Source organism: Gracilinanus agilis, chromosome 1 (assembly GCF_016433145.1).
Source record: "Gracilinanus agilis isolate LMUSP501 chromosome 1, AgileGrace, whole genome shotgun sequence".
Lineage (NCBI taxonomy): Eukaryota > Metazoa > Chordata > Mammalia > Didelphimorphia > Didelphidae > Gracilinanus > Gracilinanus agilis.
The window spans coordinates 786455304-786473599 of record NC_058130.1 but is presented as its reverse complement, the minus strand read 5'-3'; the positions used below and the strand labels follow the sequence as shown (position 1 = coordinate 786473599).

The 18296-nt window shown below is 35.7% G+C and overlaps 1 pseudogene; it reads right to left on the bottom strand.

Moving 5' to 3' along the window:
• LOC123245893 overlaps window positions 1-18296 on the bottom strand; it is a 503106-nt pseudogene that overhangs the window by 320663 nt on the left and 164147 nt on the right.

The following is an 18296-nucleotide window of genomic DNA, read 5'->3' as shown; positions in this document are numbered from 1 at the left end:
GGGGATAAATTAGAAGCCTTCCCAATAAGATCAGGAGTGAAACAAGGTTGCCCATTATCACCTCTATTATTCAATATAGTACTAGAAACACTAACAGTAGCAATTAGAGAAGAAAAAGAAATTGAAGGTATCAAAACAGGCAATGAGGAGACTAAGCTATCACTCTTTGCAGATGATATGATGGTATACTTAAAAAATCCTAGAGAATCAACTAAGAAGCTTGTAGAAATAATCAACAACTTTAGCAAAGTTGCAGGATACAAAATAAATGCACATAAATCATCAGCATTTCTATATGTTTCCAACACATCATAGCAGCAAGAGGTAGAAAGAGAAACACCATTTAAAATCACCCTAGACAATATAAAATACTTGGGAATCTATCTACCAAAACAAACACAGCAATTATATGAAAACAACTACAAAACACTTTCCAGACAAATAAAACTGTATCTCAACAACTGGAAAGCCATTAATTGTTCATGGTTAGGACGCTAACATAATAAAAATGACCATCCTACCCAAATTAATATACCTATTTAGCGCTATACCTATCAAATTATCAAAAAACTTCTTTACTGAATTAGGAAAAACTATAACAAATTTCATTTGGAATAACAAAAGATCAAGAATATCAAGGGAAATAATGAAAAAAATGTGAAGGAAGGGGGCCTAGCAGTACCAGATATTAAACTATACTATAAAGCAGCAGTCATCAAAACAATGTGGTACTGGCTAAGAGATAGAAGGGAGGATCAGTGGAATAGACTTGGGGTTAATGACATCAGCAAGACAGTGTTTGATAAACCCAAAGAGCCCAACTTTTGGGACATGAATCCACTATTTGACAAAATCTGCTGGGAAAGTTGGAAAACAATATGGGAGAGATTAGGTTTAGATCAACATCTCACACCCTACACCAAGATAAATTCAGAATGGGCGAATGACTTGAATATAAAGAGGGAAACTATAAATAAGTTAAGTGAACACAAAATAGTATACCTGTCAGATCTCTGGGAAAGGAAAGATTTTAAAACCAAGCAAGAGCTAGAGAAAATTACAAAATGTAAATTAAATGGTTTTGATTATATTAAGCTAAAAAGCTTTTGTACAAACAAAAACAATGTAGTCAAAATCAGAAGGGAAACAACAAATTGGGAAAAAATCTTTATAACAAAAAACTCTGACAGGTCTAATTACTCAAATATACAAGGAGTTAAATCAATTGTATAGAAAATCAAGCCATTCCCCAATTGATAAATGGGTAAGAGACATGAATAGGCAATTTTCAGGTAAAAAAATCAAAAGTATCAATAAGCACCTGAGAAAGTGTTCTAAATCTCTAATAATTAGAGAAATGCAAATCAAAACAACTCTGAGGTATCACCTCACACCTAGCAGATTGGCTAAAATGAAAGAAGGGAAGAGTAATGAATGTTGGAGGGGATGTGACAAAATTGGGACATTAATGCATTGCTCGTGGAGTTGTGAAATGATCCAACCATTCTGGCTGGCAATTTGGAATTATGCTAAAAGGGCTATGAAAGAATGCCTTCCCTTTGATCCAGCCATACCATTGTTGGGTTTGTACCCCAAAGAGATCATAGATAAACATACTTGTAGGAAAACATTTATAGCTGTGCTTTTTGTGGTGGCAAAGAACTGGAAAAGGAGAGAATGTCCTTCGGTTGGGGAATGGCTGAACAAACTGTGGTATATGCGGGTGATGGAATACTATTGTGCTAAAAGGAATATTAAACTAGAGGAGTTCTAGATGAACTGGAAAGACCTCCAGGAAGTGATGCAGAGTGAAAGGAGCAAAGCCAGAAGAACACTGTACACAGAGACTGATACACTGTGGTAAAATCAAATGTAATGGACTTCTGTACCAGCAGAAAGCAATGACACGGGACAGCTCTGAGGGATTTATGGTAAAGAACGCTACCCACATTCAGAGGAAGGACTGCAGGAGAGGAAACATATAAGAAAAACAAATGCTTGAACACATGGGCTGAGGAGTACGTGATTGGGGATGTGGACTCGAAATTACCACACTGATGTAACTAACAACAGTTTGGAAATAGGTCTTGAACAAGGACACATGATAAAACCAATGGAAATGTGCATTGGCCATTGGTGGGGGGCGTGGGGGGGGGAAGGGGAAAGTAGGAGCATGAATCTTGTAACCATGTTAAAATGAATATTAATAAATAATTAAAAAATTAAAAATAAAATAAACAATCAAAAAAAAAGAAATAGTGTATTTATGGAATAGATAACGTACACAAACACAAAATAATAAATGAGGATACTAAACTAGTGTTTGCTAAACCTAAAGATCCAAGCTTTAGGGGGAAAAAAAAACTTGAAAATAGTACGGCATATGTTAAGCATAGAACAAGATCTCATATCATATATTAAGTTAAAGTCAAAATGGGTATATTATTTAAGAATAAAATGATACAATAAATAAATTAGGGCAACTTGTAATAATTAACCTATCAAATTTATGCATGAAGGAAGAATTTAAGACCAAATAATTAAAAGAGAATATTATAAGTTATAAAATGACTAATTTTGCTTGCATTCAATTAAAAATGTTTTGCACCAATAAAACAAATGCAAACAAGATAAGTGGAACAAAAAAACTGGGGAAAATATATCATGTCTATAAAAAGTGTTTTATTTCTTAAACATATGCAGAACAGACCCAGATTTATAAGAATAAAAGTCATTCTTCAATTGATCAATTGGCAAAGGTTATTAACAGGCAATTTTCTTTTGAAGAAATTAAGAATACCTGTAGTCATATGAAAAAATATTCCAAATCACTATTGATTAGAGAAATCCAAATTAAAACAAAGGCAAGCATAGGCAGAAGCAGTGTGATAAAATGACAAACCTGCCTAAACTAATCTGCTTATTCAATGACATCACAATTTAGTTAAAAACAACAAAAAATTTTATTGAGCTAGAAAAAAATAACAAAATTCACTTGAAAAAACAAAAGGAAGTTATGAAAAAATGTTAAGGAAGCAGGTTTATCAGTACCAGTTTTTGAACTATATGATAAAGCAGTAATTATCAAAATTATTTGGTTTTGGCTAAGAAACAAATGCTTATCAGTAGAACAGAATAGACATACAAGGAACTGTTTTAAAAGATTATAATAATCTTTGTTTTTTAAAGTTAAAGATCAAAGTTTTTAAAATAAGAATTCACTATTTGGTAAAAATTATTGAGAAAACAGAGAAGCAGATTGGCCAGAAACTAGATTTAGATCAATATCTTTTACCATTTACCAAGATGAGAACAAAATGGATACATGATCTAAGTATAAAGGAAGTTATAGTAAATAAATCAGAAGAATAGGGAACACATTATCTACTAAATTTATAGATATGAGAAGAATTTTTGAAGAAATAAGAGCTAAAAACAAGAAATTTAAATGGGTACTTTTGAATATACTAAATTGAAAGTTTTTTTTGAAATACAGCTAATGTAGCCAAGAGCAGAAGAAAAATTATAAATTGGGGGAAATTGTAGACAGTTTCTTGAATAAAGGTCTCATATTTAAAATACATAGTGAACTTATAATGGCATATAAGATAAGCCATTCATCAATTGATAAATTAAAAAGATATGAACTGATATTTTGGGGTAAATAAATGAAAACTGTATTTAACTATATGAAAAAATGCTTTAAAAATTATTGAATAAAGAAAGAGAAATCAAAACAAATGTGAGATAATCTCTTACACATATTAGATGGTCTAAAATAATGAAAAGGCAGAAAGACAAATCTTGGCATGGATGTAGAAAAGTAGGGACCATGATACATTGTTTGTAGAACTGTGAGCTAATTCAACCATAGAGAGCAATGAAATTATACTCAAATAGTTATAAAACTGTGCATACCTTTGAGCCTATAATAACACTATTTGGTTTATTTCTTAAGGTGATCAAGGAAAAAAAGAAACTATGTTCTAAAATATTTATGTAGTTCTTTTTGAGGTAGCAAAGAACTGGAAATTGAAGGAATGTCCATCAATTGGAGAATGGCTGAATAAGATGTGATGTGTGATTGTGCCAGAATACAATTTTGCCAAAAGAAACGACAAACAATATCTCATCCACATCCACACACACACACACACACACGCATACAAATAAACCTGAAAAGACTTACGTGAACAACCAGGAGAATATTTTACATAGTAGCATCAATAATGTATAATGATCAACTGTGAATGACAAGTGTTATCAAGAAGGAAAGAATTCCAGACAACTCCAGGGGTTTCATGTTGAAAAACATTCCACTGCCACAGAAGATACAAAGTCCAAATGAAGATTGAAATATACCATTCTTCACTTTATTTTCTCACTGAATTTCTCTCTACTATAAGCAATATGTCTTGTTTCACAATATAACATACAGAGAAATATGTATTATATGACAACATATGTACAGCCAATACCATATTAACTGCCTTCTTGGGGAAAGGGAAGGTGTGGGAGGGAGGGAGAAAATGAGGATTGCAAAATGCCAGAAATTAATATTTAAAATTATGTTGAAATACAATCAGAAAAAATGAAAAATAAAATTTAAAGCTCAACATTTCTCAATAACGTCAGACCTATCATTAATGGACTAAATGATAGTGAAAGGTAAAGCACGTAGAGTGGGAAATAATGGATTCATTAATCAAGCAACTAGAAAACTGGGCATTTAAGTTCTTGACTTTATAATTGCAGTAGTGAATTGTGTAGTGAATTGTGTAATGTTGAGCAAACATTTTAACTTTTACAGTTTTCAGTGACTTCATATGCATAACGTGCCAATATATCCAGAACTCCTCTCACATACTTTCATAGAATGGAAGCTAACAATTCTTTGGTATATAATACAGGTTGAAAGATGTGATTTTGGCCACTCAGAAGGTTAGTAAAAAGAGACAGTATTTTGTTTCTTTCAGGCTCAGAGGGCAAGATGGCTACCCTCAGCCCTAGAGCTCTCACAAATGCAATCTGACTTATATATAATTATCAACAAAAGGTTTAATGGAGTAAAATAACAAGGACTGGATATAAGGTAGGAGGGCTAAGAAGATCCCTAAGTTAAAAGATCTATATTTAATCCACCAACTAAGAGGCCTGCAAAAGACCTGCCTTCTGTGTCTTCAAATCTATCTACAGAAACTTCCTGACTGTCCTATAATCCCAAAATCCCTGTCCTAGCTTCCTAAATCTATAGCGTCTCCAAAACAGTTTTTCAGTAAAGGTTAAGAGATCAAGTTGACTGGATCAGGTTTGGTGACCAGACGGTATGGTCATGGGGCTACAAGCTAATGTCTATAGAGGATATGGAGTAACCAGGTCAGTTCAGGTTCAAGCTCGGTTTCTTTCTTCAGAGTCTCACAGGTAGAATTAAAATAGATCAGAAACAGGCTGGAATAACTCAGGAATGGATCGGGACCAAAAGCAGGATCACAAATTCAACAAAAAGCAGGATCAAGGGGCAGCTGGGTAGCTCAGTGGATTGAGAGCCAGGCCTAGAGACGGGAGGTCCTAGGTTCAAATCCGGCCTCAGACACTTCCCAGCTGTGTGACCCTGGGAAAATCACTTGACCCCCCATTGCCTACCCTTACGACTCTTCCACCTATAAGTCAATACACAGAAGTTAAGGGTTTAAAAGAAAAAAAAAGCAAAAAAAGCAAAAAAAAGCAGGATCAGAGGGAAAAAAAATATTCAAGAAGCTGGGACCTTCTCTCATTGCTCCCACCTCCTTCCACTTCTCTCCCAGGGCTGGTAGTTAACTCCCAGAACTCCTCTCAGAGTTCCGAGTCCAGCAGCCAGCTTCAGCTTCAAGCCTTCCCTCAATTCTGTTCCCAGATTCTCTTAGACCTTGCATTCCAGCCAAAAGCATTTGCTTTTGCATATCCAACTCTTTTCACCTTACCTTGTCTCATACTCCCTTTTCAAATGATGCTCCAGGAGGGGGATTCACCTCCCCTGATGACTGAGAAATCTGCATGATCTAGTGGCTATAGAGTGAAGCTGGTGTCAAAAAGACCTGTGGTCAAATCTTGCTAGAGGAACTTAAATTAATTTAACTTAATCTTGAAAAAAACGTGATTTTTCTCAGTTTCAGTATCTTACTCAACAAAATACAGGATATAATTAAAACCTGCCTTATAGGTTTGTTGCAAGAATAAAAAGAAATGCATATGGAAAGTACTTTTCAAACCTTGAAGTACTATATTAATTTGCCTTCTTGCATAAGTATTATTGTTGTTTTTATTGTTTTGGTTGATAAAGGCACAGTATAGGTCAGTCTTAATATCACTCACCTGTGGAAACTTGTAGAGGTCCAGCAGAGTCCCCATCTGGATAGAGAGAGCTGATGTGAGCCCTCTAATAACAGCCACAGACCTTTCCCAGTCCTTGCAGATGTAGTTAGGGATGAGCTGGTTCTGCCCAGGCAGCCACTTCAGGGAGCTCTCCAAGGTTCTCTCATCACTGTGGTAGGTGTTGTAGAGGTAGAATCCCAGGGAAATGTTGGGCAACAGATGGGGATCTCTGTTAATCTCCTCTACAGCAAACAGTAGGGCCAGAGCCTGCTGGTAATTTTTGTGGAGCCACCTGTGGGAATGAGTGCATAGACCAACATTTTAAAAACCTACAAAATAATACATCTGAATGATTATTCCTAGTCCTACTTTGTCTACTATTTTCAAAATAGCTGGGTAATGTTCCTTTAGGATTTTCTAAACAGGGATTGTAAGCTTTTTGTTGTTTTGCTTTGGTCATGACTTTCAAGTTGCCCAATGTTACTTAATTTTTTTGAATGCCTTCTTTTGTAGTAAAATATTTTTGCTATGAGATACCTTGTGTTTTCTTCTGTATTTTCAGACTTGATTTTAACACTCATTTTTGTCTTATAGAATTATGAACTTATGGGAGAGCCAATGAACTTCTTATGGAGCTTCTCTTTGATCCAGTTCAATTTTCAGAGAATTTGTTAGGTGGGTCAGTTAAACTTATATACCTCTTAAGACCAGCTGTTAAATTCCCTTTATAAATATGAAAAATAATAAAGGCTGCTATAATAATAATTATTAGTATTTTAATTAAAGCCATGCTGATAGATAGTCATTAGACCATGCGCTTGTAAGAATTCAAAACTTGCTGCCTCCATTTTGTCTCTTGTCTCCTCCTCCGAGTCTGCTAGCCAAGAGAGAGAGCTCCCTCCTAACCCAGGAGATTATAAACAATTATCAATAATATGGAAATAGGTCTTGATCAATGGTACATGTAAAACCTAGAAGAATTGTGTCAGCTAAGGGAGAGGGAGGTTTTGGGAGAGGGGAAAGAACATGAATCATGTAACCATGGGAAAATATTCTAAATAAAAAATAATTTAAAAAACTGAGCCTACTCTGAACTGAACTTTGTGAGTATGCGCCCTTTGGATGGTAACTGAAAGGTGAATGTAGGAAGATTTTCTCTGTTTCCCTTTGAAAGTCAATCAAACATAAAGGAAACAGACAAGATGACGAACATTTTAGAGATGAGAAGAGGAGGAGGGCACTCATTATCTCATGCTGTATGGGCCTGCCCTTCTGCTCTGTCTAAAAGGACCTCCTTTAAATCATCACAGTGAAAATAATAATAGACATATAGAAAGGCACTTACTGATAAGGCTTACAGGTACTGTTAGGAAGACTTTTAAATAGTTCTGCTCCTGTTACACTATTCACTTCAATTGAGAACAAGGATAAAAAGATCCCAATCATCAGGTCCCCATCTTGGGAAATAATGGGGTTATTCTGGTGGAAGCAAGGGACCTTCACTGTTCTGTGCCCAGATCCTGGAAGCTGAAGCAGCAGAGAGAAGAGTAAGTAAATAAGTAATTGAGAAATGCTTTTCTGAATGAGAGGTAGCATCTCCCTGAAAAATGGGCAAAGTTTTAAGCTTGGGGAAACCAAGGAACTACTCAGTCTAGATCAAAATCTATTGCCTCAGTCATAGATGATGAGGAACTTCTACCATCAGAAATGTCTTGTTCCTCTGTATATGCCAAAATTCGGTCTGCCTGTCACACCTAAAGAAACACAATAGAAAATTAGTCAGGCCCATGTTCAAAACAAGGACAATGGTGCAAGAACACTGGATGCTTTTATAGTTTCACCAAGCACCCTTATTTTTCTTTCCTGATGGCAATCTCTCTTCCTTAGTCTCCAGAGGTCTTGGTCCATGAAGAATTCTGGGGACCAGACTGCCTGGGGCATCTACACCTGAGTCTCTCTATCCAAGAAGGAAAAAAACAACAACAAACCAAAGTCATGTGTTGGATTCTTTATCTCTTGTTCCCACTAAAGGTAACAGTATAGAAGGACATTCTTAGGAAAGTAATTTCTGAGTCTTAGGTTCAGAAAATCATTTTTTATGACTAAATCTCATACTAATTTTTTTATGGGTGACCAGATTCTTAAAAACAAAACTGTTGAGTCATGGTAATTTCTCTGATTAACTTACAAGACTGCTAGTTCTGATGTCTCCCAAATTCCCTGCATCAGGTTCAATGTAAGCCTCAAACTTGTGACTCAGTGTGATCTATTATAAAGAATTATTATTGTATGTACAATATTCACAAATCCTTTCTTTTTCTACTCATCCCCTCTCATCTTAGACAGGACTATAGAATCATAGTCTCAGAAATAAAAGAGCTCTTAGAAATTTTTTATTCCAATACATTTATGGCAAAATTCCCCTTTCCAATAACACACATTACAGACAGAGATTCATATACCTTTCCCAAGTGTAGTTATATTGACATACTTACATCACACATGATAAAAATGCAAATAACATAGACACTTGTGCAATTATATCAGTGATTCCTGACTGCGGCTTTTCTTCTTCATGCATATGACTGTATCCCATATGATTTTATGGGATGGAAGTCTTTTTTACTGCCTAAAGGAGAAAAGATATTATAGATGGCTAGTTAGGTAGTAGGTTAAGTAAATTAGATGGATGGATGGATGGAGAGAGAGAGATGGGTAGATAGATAGATAGATAGATAGGTAGGTAGGTAGATAGATAGATAGATAATCATTCTGTCTGAATGTTCTGAGGTGCCTTTTCTGTCTTAGCCTCTAAGACAAGAGAAAATCTTTACTTGTCTCTAACTTTGGTTTTCTATCCCTGTGACTTGTATAGAGTAGGAATCAGATTAGGGGATTATATTCCCATTTTGTCAGACTTCTGCCTCTCTTCTTCTTTGGCCTGGCAACTTCCTTTAGTCATGCCAGATGGTGACTAACTGCAATGTTGTGGCACCTGACCTACATGCTTGTAGGATATAAGCTACCTCCACTAGACATTGAACATATATCTGGGACATGATATAATTTATTTCTATCCTCTTGTTTTAGGGGAAGATGATTCACATATTATTTGGTAACTTATTTGACGCATTCTTAAATAAGTAACCTAGCCATACATCCTTTACCAAGTCTATTGTTGTTGTAAAAGGATATCCTCATGTTGGAACAATATTTTGTGTTACCATCAGGTCATGTATGTGCTTGTATGTAGAATTAGATCCTGGTCAGTATCTCCCATTCAAGAGGGGGAATTGTGAAGTTGTCCTAAAGGACCATAGACCAAGATCTTTTTTAAGTAATTTTAGGGCAAGATATCACCAATATCCTGAATGAGGAAAGCAGATGTCCTGGAGAAGATGTTGTAAGGACCATCATGATTCCAGATGGATTAAATAGATGACAACAGTAGAGGATGTCCCTAGAAATCAGTAACTACATGATGAGACACTGAGTAAGCCTCTGGATATTATGAACTGAACTGTTGGGGATTGGCCCCTCCATCTACTTGTTATTCCAATGTGCCATTACCTTATTCTGACTGTAAAACACATGACAAATAAAGAAGAATTCCCCCTAATAGCTCCTTCAATGAGTCTATCAATTATTTTTAATATGTTAAGATACATTCAAATCTAAATACACATTCCATGAAATGTATAATAAATTTGGGTCTTTATGAACCCTGTGAGACAACCTGAAATGTATAGATATAATATATGGAATGATTTATTAGGGAGGCTAACATGTCTCCCCAAAAATCAGATGGTGTATTGTGGGAATTTAAAATAAATCAGTACTCTTCCTCCCTTTCTAAAAGGAAAGTTTTTGAAAATCCATTTCAGTTTTACACACAGCCTTTAGAAAGTGGGAAATGCTAATGCAGCAGAAAGGGTGCCTTAGAAAATGAAAAAATGACTTTGAATCATTATGGTGAATATGTGCAGATAGATACTCAGTACTTAGGACTGCAGAGAGAGTTGTCTTCCTCAATCTTTCTTTTCAACAAATAGACTGAGGACTTTAGTTCTTAATTTAAATGAACAAAGTCATTAATTACTTTTTATTTATCAATAAAGTTTTCGTTTATTTCTTTTAATGTACAAAAACATTGATTTATGAGGACTCTAAAATAGATTTATTTTTTTATAATTATTTTCCCTGAAAGGACTTTCAATGCCATGTTAATAATCTGAAAAAAGCCAAGAATATGTGCCACAAAGTTAAGTTTTCAATTTTATCCTTCACTGACAGTATCCTCTGCCTCAGAAAATATTGATTCATTTTCTTTTGCCTTATGATATCTCTTTAGATAAGGAAGTGATTTTTCATTCAATTATTAATATCTTCCCATTAAGTATATGGTCTAATATTCTTTAGCCAAATTTTCTTCTAACTGAAATCTCTGGCAATTATAGCCATTTTCCTTCATTTCTCCTGTCATTCATGCTCTGATTTCATTTTTCATATTTCACTGAGAGTTAGGGGTTTGGTTCTCTATCTTTCCCTCACACTGGGAAATTTGAATGTTTTTTTCTACTCTTCTATGGAATTTGGATCTCAGAGGCCCTGGGAGAAGGGAAACTGTAGGGTATGGAGTTAAGTTTCATTGAAAAGACAGACACATGTCCTGTCCGCAATACCATTACTAGATTCTTATCCTAAAAATATATAAAATGGAAAGGAACCTGTTTGTACAAAAAAATGTTTATAGCAGCTTATTTTGGAAATTCACAGAATGTTAATCATTTGAGGAATACCTGAACAAGATGTGGTATATGATTGTACTGAAATGCTATTTTTCTATGAGTAATAGTGATGAGGATGATTTCATTAAAAGCTCAAAACACTTACATAAAATGGACGCACAATAAAAGGATTAGAACCAGGACAACATTATACACAATAACAGAATATTGCAAAATGATTTGTGAATATCTTATCAATTCTTAGCAATAAAATAAAATGATCCAAGATAATTCCAGGGACTCATGCACAGAAGTATGACTTTTCTGCAAAGCAAGGATTGATGGAGTCTGAATCATATTTAAGCATACTATTTCTCACTTTATTTTTTCATGTTTTATTTTATTTCTGTTTTCTTTTACAACTAGACTATTATGAAGATGTTTTTCATGATTACACATAGACAAGCTATATCAATTTGCTTAACATCTCAGAGAGAACAAATAGAGAAAAGAGGAGAATTTGGAATACAAAATTTTAAAAATGTTAAAAATTGGCTTTACCTTTAACTGGGAAAAATAAAATGTTTAAAAGATAAAATGTAAATTATTTACTGCCATGGACTGTATTGCTTTTTTTAAAAACTGTTTTGTTTTCTCTACACTTATTACAATACCTTTCACATAATTTATACTTAATAATTTTTCATTTCATTCATTCATCATATGGCAAAATATCCCAAGAAGAAATATCAACATCCTACAAAAAATTCAATTGCAATTGTGATTTGTGTGTGGGAAACAAGAAATACAAAAGATGAAAACAGAAATACCAATTCATGCATATTAAGTGAAGAGCACTACAGAGAGTACAATCAATATAATAATATATCAGAAAGAAGTTGGAAAGGGATTTATGGAGATTTATATAAACATGGCAATGAGGAATTTTCCCCAATCCTATACTGTAGTTATAAAAAGGCAACACATTTGGCTAAATAGTTTATGCAAAAAATATATATTGGTATGAATAATTTCTTAATAGATTTTAAATATTAATTGGATATTTAGGTCATTAGATGAAAGCAGATGACCTATTAAAGAAAGCAATGCCTTGATAATGAGTGAAAAAAATAAATCATACCCTTGTGGAGCTATAGATGATATGTCAAAGTTCCAGGAGTTCATCCATTTATGTTGTGGTTGAGTCCAGTGGTGAAAGAAACATCAGGGTAAATAAAAATATCAGGGTGATAGATAAGAGTGCTGGTCAGAGGGAATCGGTTGCCCTAAATGTCTATTCAAAGTCTATCACGTTGGGGAGCTAATTCAGGCTCCTACCCAAAGCTTCTCCTTCCCTTCCCACTATATCTCTATTTCTATTAGCTATAATTATAATTCTGTTGAATAGGATCTCTCTGTAAGGTGAAGGATAGGATGAGGGGTTTGGGAGATCTGCTTCCAGATTGAGTCCAGAAATTCCCATTGTATAAGATGATATTGTCTTGGTTGAGGGAATATGTCTGCTTACAGAGAATAGGATATCTGGATTCAATCCCAGTTGGGGAAATCCAGAGGTTTGCCTTCAGTTTGCTCAGAGCTTTCTTGCTGCTTCCACCCTCCTTCAGCTCCCAAACCAAAGACCTGGTTTCTCAGGAATCATTCCCAGAATTCCCTGCTATCCTCACCTGCCATTCTTGTCTCATGCTCCTCTTGTGCAACATTCTATCCCCCCAAAATTCTTTTCCTTACCCTTTATTCTTACAAGCACAAGACTGAGAGTCTTTACTTAGCAAGAATCAGTCTAATCCCATATAACTCTATGGACTCCTCTTTATGCTTCATCTAGATAAGACTATTTCAGACTTTTAGGAAATTAAGTAGAGAATTTCTTTTTCTTTGTTTTCTCCTCATCACTGGGAATATTTTCCCCATAAAATACACAGTATATGCTACCTTCTCAAAAACTCTTCAAAAATGTTCTTACCAGATCAATTCTGACTCATGTGAGTAGGAGGAATTTCAGATCACCTTCTTTATTTCACCTCCACAGAACCTCCCATCTCTCTCAGAGAGCACTTCCCATCTCCCTTTTCCATAGGGGAAAGCATTTCAGAGTAAGACAGTTCTCCAGGTTTTACTCTTCACAATATGATTCTCACTTTAGACGCAAAATGTTTTTGTCAATATTCCACTGGGTTCTGAGTGACTGATCTCCAGTGCTGGCTCTGACACCCTTCAAGATTAGGAGTTTGGGTAAATCCCTTGTGTGCTTCAGTTTCCTCCAGTAAGTGCATGAGGGTTGTACTAGTTGAATTCTGAAAGTTCAGCTCTAAATATTGTGTCTTTTGCTGTTTTGCGGGTCATTAACTTTCAAAGATGTGACTGTGGACTTCACCCAGGAAGAGTGGTACCTATTGGACCACTCTCAGAAGGAGCTGTACCTGGAGGTCATGCTGGAGAATGTGCAGAATCTACTCTCTGTAGGTAAGGGCCATTTCCACTGCTAACTCTGAATCTGCCATTAAGGGAATGTCTTTATTCCAAGCCAGATGAATAGGATTTTGTAGCAAAATAAAAATCTAACCATAGAAAATATCTGAGGAGACAAAGAAGAGCAAGGCCCATGCTCAGTTGGGGACTGGGATATAAAAGCCTCAACCTGCAAAACGTCAATTAATAATGGTAATTTGTCTCAGGTGCTATAAGAGCTCAAAAAGGAATTAAAAAAATTAAATGAGTGAAGTGGGAGAAAAATGGAGAAAACAAATGAAAGTATTGTAAAAAGAAAATAAGAGCTGAAAAAGCAAAATTGATCAAATGGCAAAAGAAGCATAAAAATGCAATAAAGGAGTTTCATAAAAAGTAGTGATGACTGACTGGGAAAAAAAGAGTAAAAGAAATCCAATGTAGAAAAGAATTCCGAGAAAAGTAAAATGGACGAAATGGAAAAGGAGGATCAAAAAGTCATGGAAGAAAATTCTTTTAAAATTAGAACTGGGCATATAGAAGCTAATGACTTCATGAAGTATCAAGAAACAATAAAACAAAATCAAAAGCATTTTAAGTTTTTATTTATTTATTTTTAAACCCTTGTACTTTGGTGTATTGTCTCATAGGTGGAAGATTGGTAAGGATGGGCAATGGGGGTCAAGTGACTTGCCCAGGGTCACACAGCTGGGAAGTGGCTGAGGTCGGGTTTGAACCTAGGACCTCTTGTCTCTAGGCCTGACTCTCACTCCACTGAGCTACCCAGCTGCCCCAAAAGCATTTTAAAAAGAAGAAAATATGAAATATCTGACTGAAAAACACATGACCTGGAAAATAGATCCAGAAAAGACAATCTAAGATTTATTGGACTACCTCAACCCCAAAGAGCCTAGATTCTATGAAATAATGAAAGAAAACTACCTTAATATTCTGGGGTCATAGGTTAAAAGAGAAATGGAAAGAATCCACAGATTGCCTCTTGCAAGGAATCCGCAAATGACAACTCCCAGGAATATTATAGCCCAATTTAAGAACTTCCATGCTAAGGAGAAAGTACTGCACTGAGCCAGTAAGAAACAATTCAGGGGGCAGCTGGGTAGCTCAGTGGATTGAGAGCTGGGCCTAGAGATGGGAGGTCCTGGGTTCAAATCTGGCCTCAGACACTTCCAATCTGTGTGACCCTGGGCAAGTCTCTTAACCCCCATTGCCTAGCCCTTACCACTCTTCTGCCTTTGGAGCCAATACACAGTATTGACTCCAAGATGGAAGGTAAGGGTTAAAAAAAGAAACAATTCAGATATTGTGGAGCCCCAGTTTTAATTATATGAGTTCCAGGAATTTCTATATCAAAGCATCAAAATGCTCAGAATATGTTATATGCAAATTTATAAATTAATATTTTAGACATTTAGTGTAAGATAGCAGCCAGGCTTGTCAGGCAAGGGTAGAATGTTCCAATCATGGAACAGTGAGGAGGAAGGAAGTCTTTCCTGAGTGACTTTGGTATGGCTGAGGCAGTTAGATGCTGGTTTTAACTGTCTCCAGTGAAGAGCCCAGGAAAGTGGATTTGTCTCTTACAAGAAGTCATCTATCCTGTGAGGAAGTTCAGGTTTTAGCACTGATCTCAGCTCTGAAGGGTGGACCTTCAGGCTGGTTCAGCTCCCTGTATTCATCTATTTGTGGATTTATTTGCTGTGGACCTGTGTTCCTGTAAAACCTTAGATCATTGCCGGAGTGAAGAAGACTCAGTAGTGAGACATTCAAATTCCTTCTACCCTACCAAGCTTGACCTGACAGCCTGTTTTAAGTGACAGAGTAGAGTGTCCCATTTTTCCAGTCCCTGGAGTTTGTTCATAGATTCTTATTTTGGTGTGATCTATCCCTTCTTTGTAGACTCATTATTAAAGTTTTCATAACTTACAGACTACTTTCCTTCTCCGCAACCATTCAAGGACCCACTAACTGAGTTGTTTGTTCCCTGGCTTAGTTAAGAATGACAGTTGGGTTTAACTGCCATCCCTAACTCTGACACCATTCACTCCCACCTGTGTCCTGTGTTTGTGGGAGTGGGTGTGATTCCCATTGGGGTTTTGTGTTAGGCATTGATCCCACTTCACCCACCACTAACCCCAGTGTGTTGATTTACCCACTACATTTGGCACCCTCAGTGGTCTGGTTGAGGAGGAAAGAGGAAGTTACCTCTTGGGTGATTAGAGCACACTGGAAACAGCTTGGAGGTCAAAATTCTATTTGAGCTCCTCAGTGGTTGGCTGAGAGCTGAAAGTTCTAAACCTATCATGACAGACTTCTCCCTTCCCTGGGTCATTGATTATCTTGTTATGCAAAAACAGGGGTGTGGTGGGCTAGGTGGAAACTTGGGTTATAAGCTTATGGTCAAAATACCTGTAAAGAACATTTCATACCATCCTAAACTTCATTTTTTATTTTAGCTAGTTTATAAATCTTATAAAGCAAAGTATATTATTTGACTATTAACTTAAGACTAATGATTATATTATTAAAATAATCATAAAGAATAATATTATTATAATCACAAAAGAGGTAGGGTGTTTCACACTCACAGTACCCATATATGTGTAAGTGATAAGTCATATGTTTTTCTTCTGCATTTCTACTCCCACAGTTCTTTCCCTCAGCATGGATAGAATTTTTTCTCATAAGTTCCTCAGGATTGTCCTGTATCATTGCATTGCTACTAGTAGCAAAGTACATTACATTGGATTGTTCCACATAGTTTCACTTTCGGTATTCAAAATTCTCTTGGTTCTGCTCATTTCACTCTAGTGAAATGATTTAGTTTCTAGAGGTTCTTGCAGTTAATATAGAAATCTTCCAATTCATCATTCCTTGCAGCACCAAAGTATTTCATCACCATCATATACTACAATTTGTGCAGTCATTCCTCAATCAAGGGACACCCCATCATTTTCCAATTTCTTGCCACCACAAAAAGTAGGGATATGAATATTTTTATACAGCCCGTTTTTTATTATCTCTTTGGAATATAAACCCAGTGGCGGTATTCCTGGCTCAAAGGGCATGCATTCTTTTAAAGTCCGTTGGGCATAATTCCAAATTGAATGACATGATATCTTTGCATGCATAGAGAGAAGAAGTAAATTTATATTCTATTTTGAAAATTATTTTATAAGAGTTAAAAAGAGTGAAGTTGTTTTTCTGATTAGCATAAAAAATTGAACAAGAATAACCATGGGATAGTGCATCGAAAATGATGAGAACAAAAAATCTGGAAGGTTACCTGAGATTCACAAAATTATAGCAATAATGGATGAATGGCTTTTTAGGAAAGATAGAAAGGGCAGTGGAGAAAGACTGTCCAATATGGAGGACAAAGCCTGCTCAGGCACAAAATTTGAGTTGTAGTTTACCTGCAAGGAAGTTGGTCAGGTCATTCCTCCATTCTTTACTCATAATATTAGTTGTGAAGTATGAGGAGAATTTTGGGCCTGCCTATGTCACAGGTCCTTTAGGTGATTTTGTTATTATATGTGAAAGTACTTCTAAAGTCATCCATCTTGTATATATGACCAAATAGTGTATCCAAGACTGGTTCTGCTTGTTTAAGTTTGGAAACTCCTTTTTTCCTGGGAAAATAGAATGAAAATCAGTTTACTTTCTGCCATAAGAGGAAAGAATTTATTTTCATTATATGTGTTTATGTGTCCTCCTAATTTCTGCCTTTATATCATCATTTGTTTTCTTTAGAGGCAGAGACTAATTTTGAAGTGAAGGAGATGTCTACAAAGCTGAGGTTTTTTCTGGAGGGATCTGGCCCCCAAAAATGCATGAATGAAGGTACCCGTGACTTCATTTTGAGAGAAATCTGTGACTGATATCAAGGTAAATAAAAATCTAAACAGTGGCTGTGAATTTGATGAAACTGTAGAGAAATTCAGCCAATGATCAGTCCTAAATCAGTACATGAAATTGACTTCAGGAAATGACTGTTGTCAGGATAGTGAATACAGAAAATGCTTTCCTGAAGAAGTAGGGTTTGTTCAGTGGAATGAGAAACCTCCTGAAAAGCTCATATATCAAGGTAACCAAGGAGGAATGGCCTTTGGCTGCAATTTAGACATCATTAGACTTCCAAAAAGTAAACGTGTAGACATGATTTCTGTGAATAATTATAAATATGAAAAATGATAAAGGCTGCTATAATAATATATATTAGTATTTTAATTAAAGCCATGCTGATAGATAAAGATTTTAGACCATGCGCTTGTAAGCATTCAAACTTGCCGCCTCCATTTTGTTACCTCTTGTCTCTCCCCGAGCCTGCTAGCCAAGAGAGTCACTCCCTCCTAACCCAGGAGATTTAAACTCTTCTCTGCGTGGAGATTTAGGCATCCCCACGCCCAAAGAACCGGAAATGGAAACCCGTTGAACCACGGGAAATGTAGTTTGATACATTTCCCAAATTTCACTTTTACAATTCCCCGTGAGGTCCGGCAAAAAAAAAAGGTTAGTCCTTTTTTCTTCGCTGGACCTGTAAAAATAGACAACTTCTAAAATTTAGGAATTTGGGGGGTAAAAGAAATAGATGAACAAATGGTTAAAATTAGCCGCATTGACAAAAAACCAATTTGGGGGCAGTCCCCTATTGGTATAACAGTGTACAATTAAAACAATATATACAATTCAATTTCAACTCCCCATAGTTCAATCAACTGCACCCCAAAGTTCAAA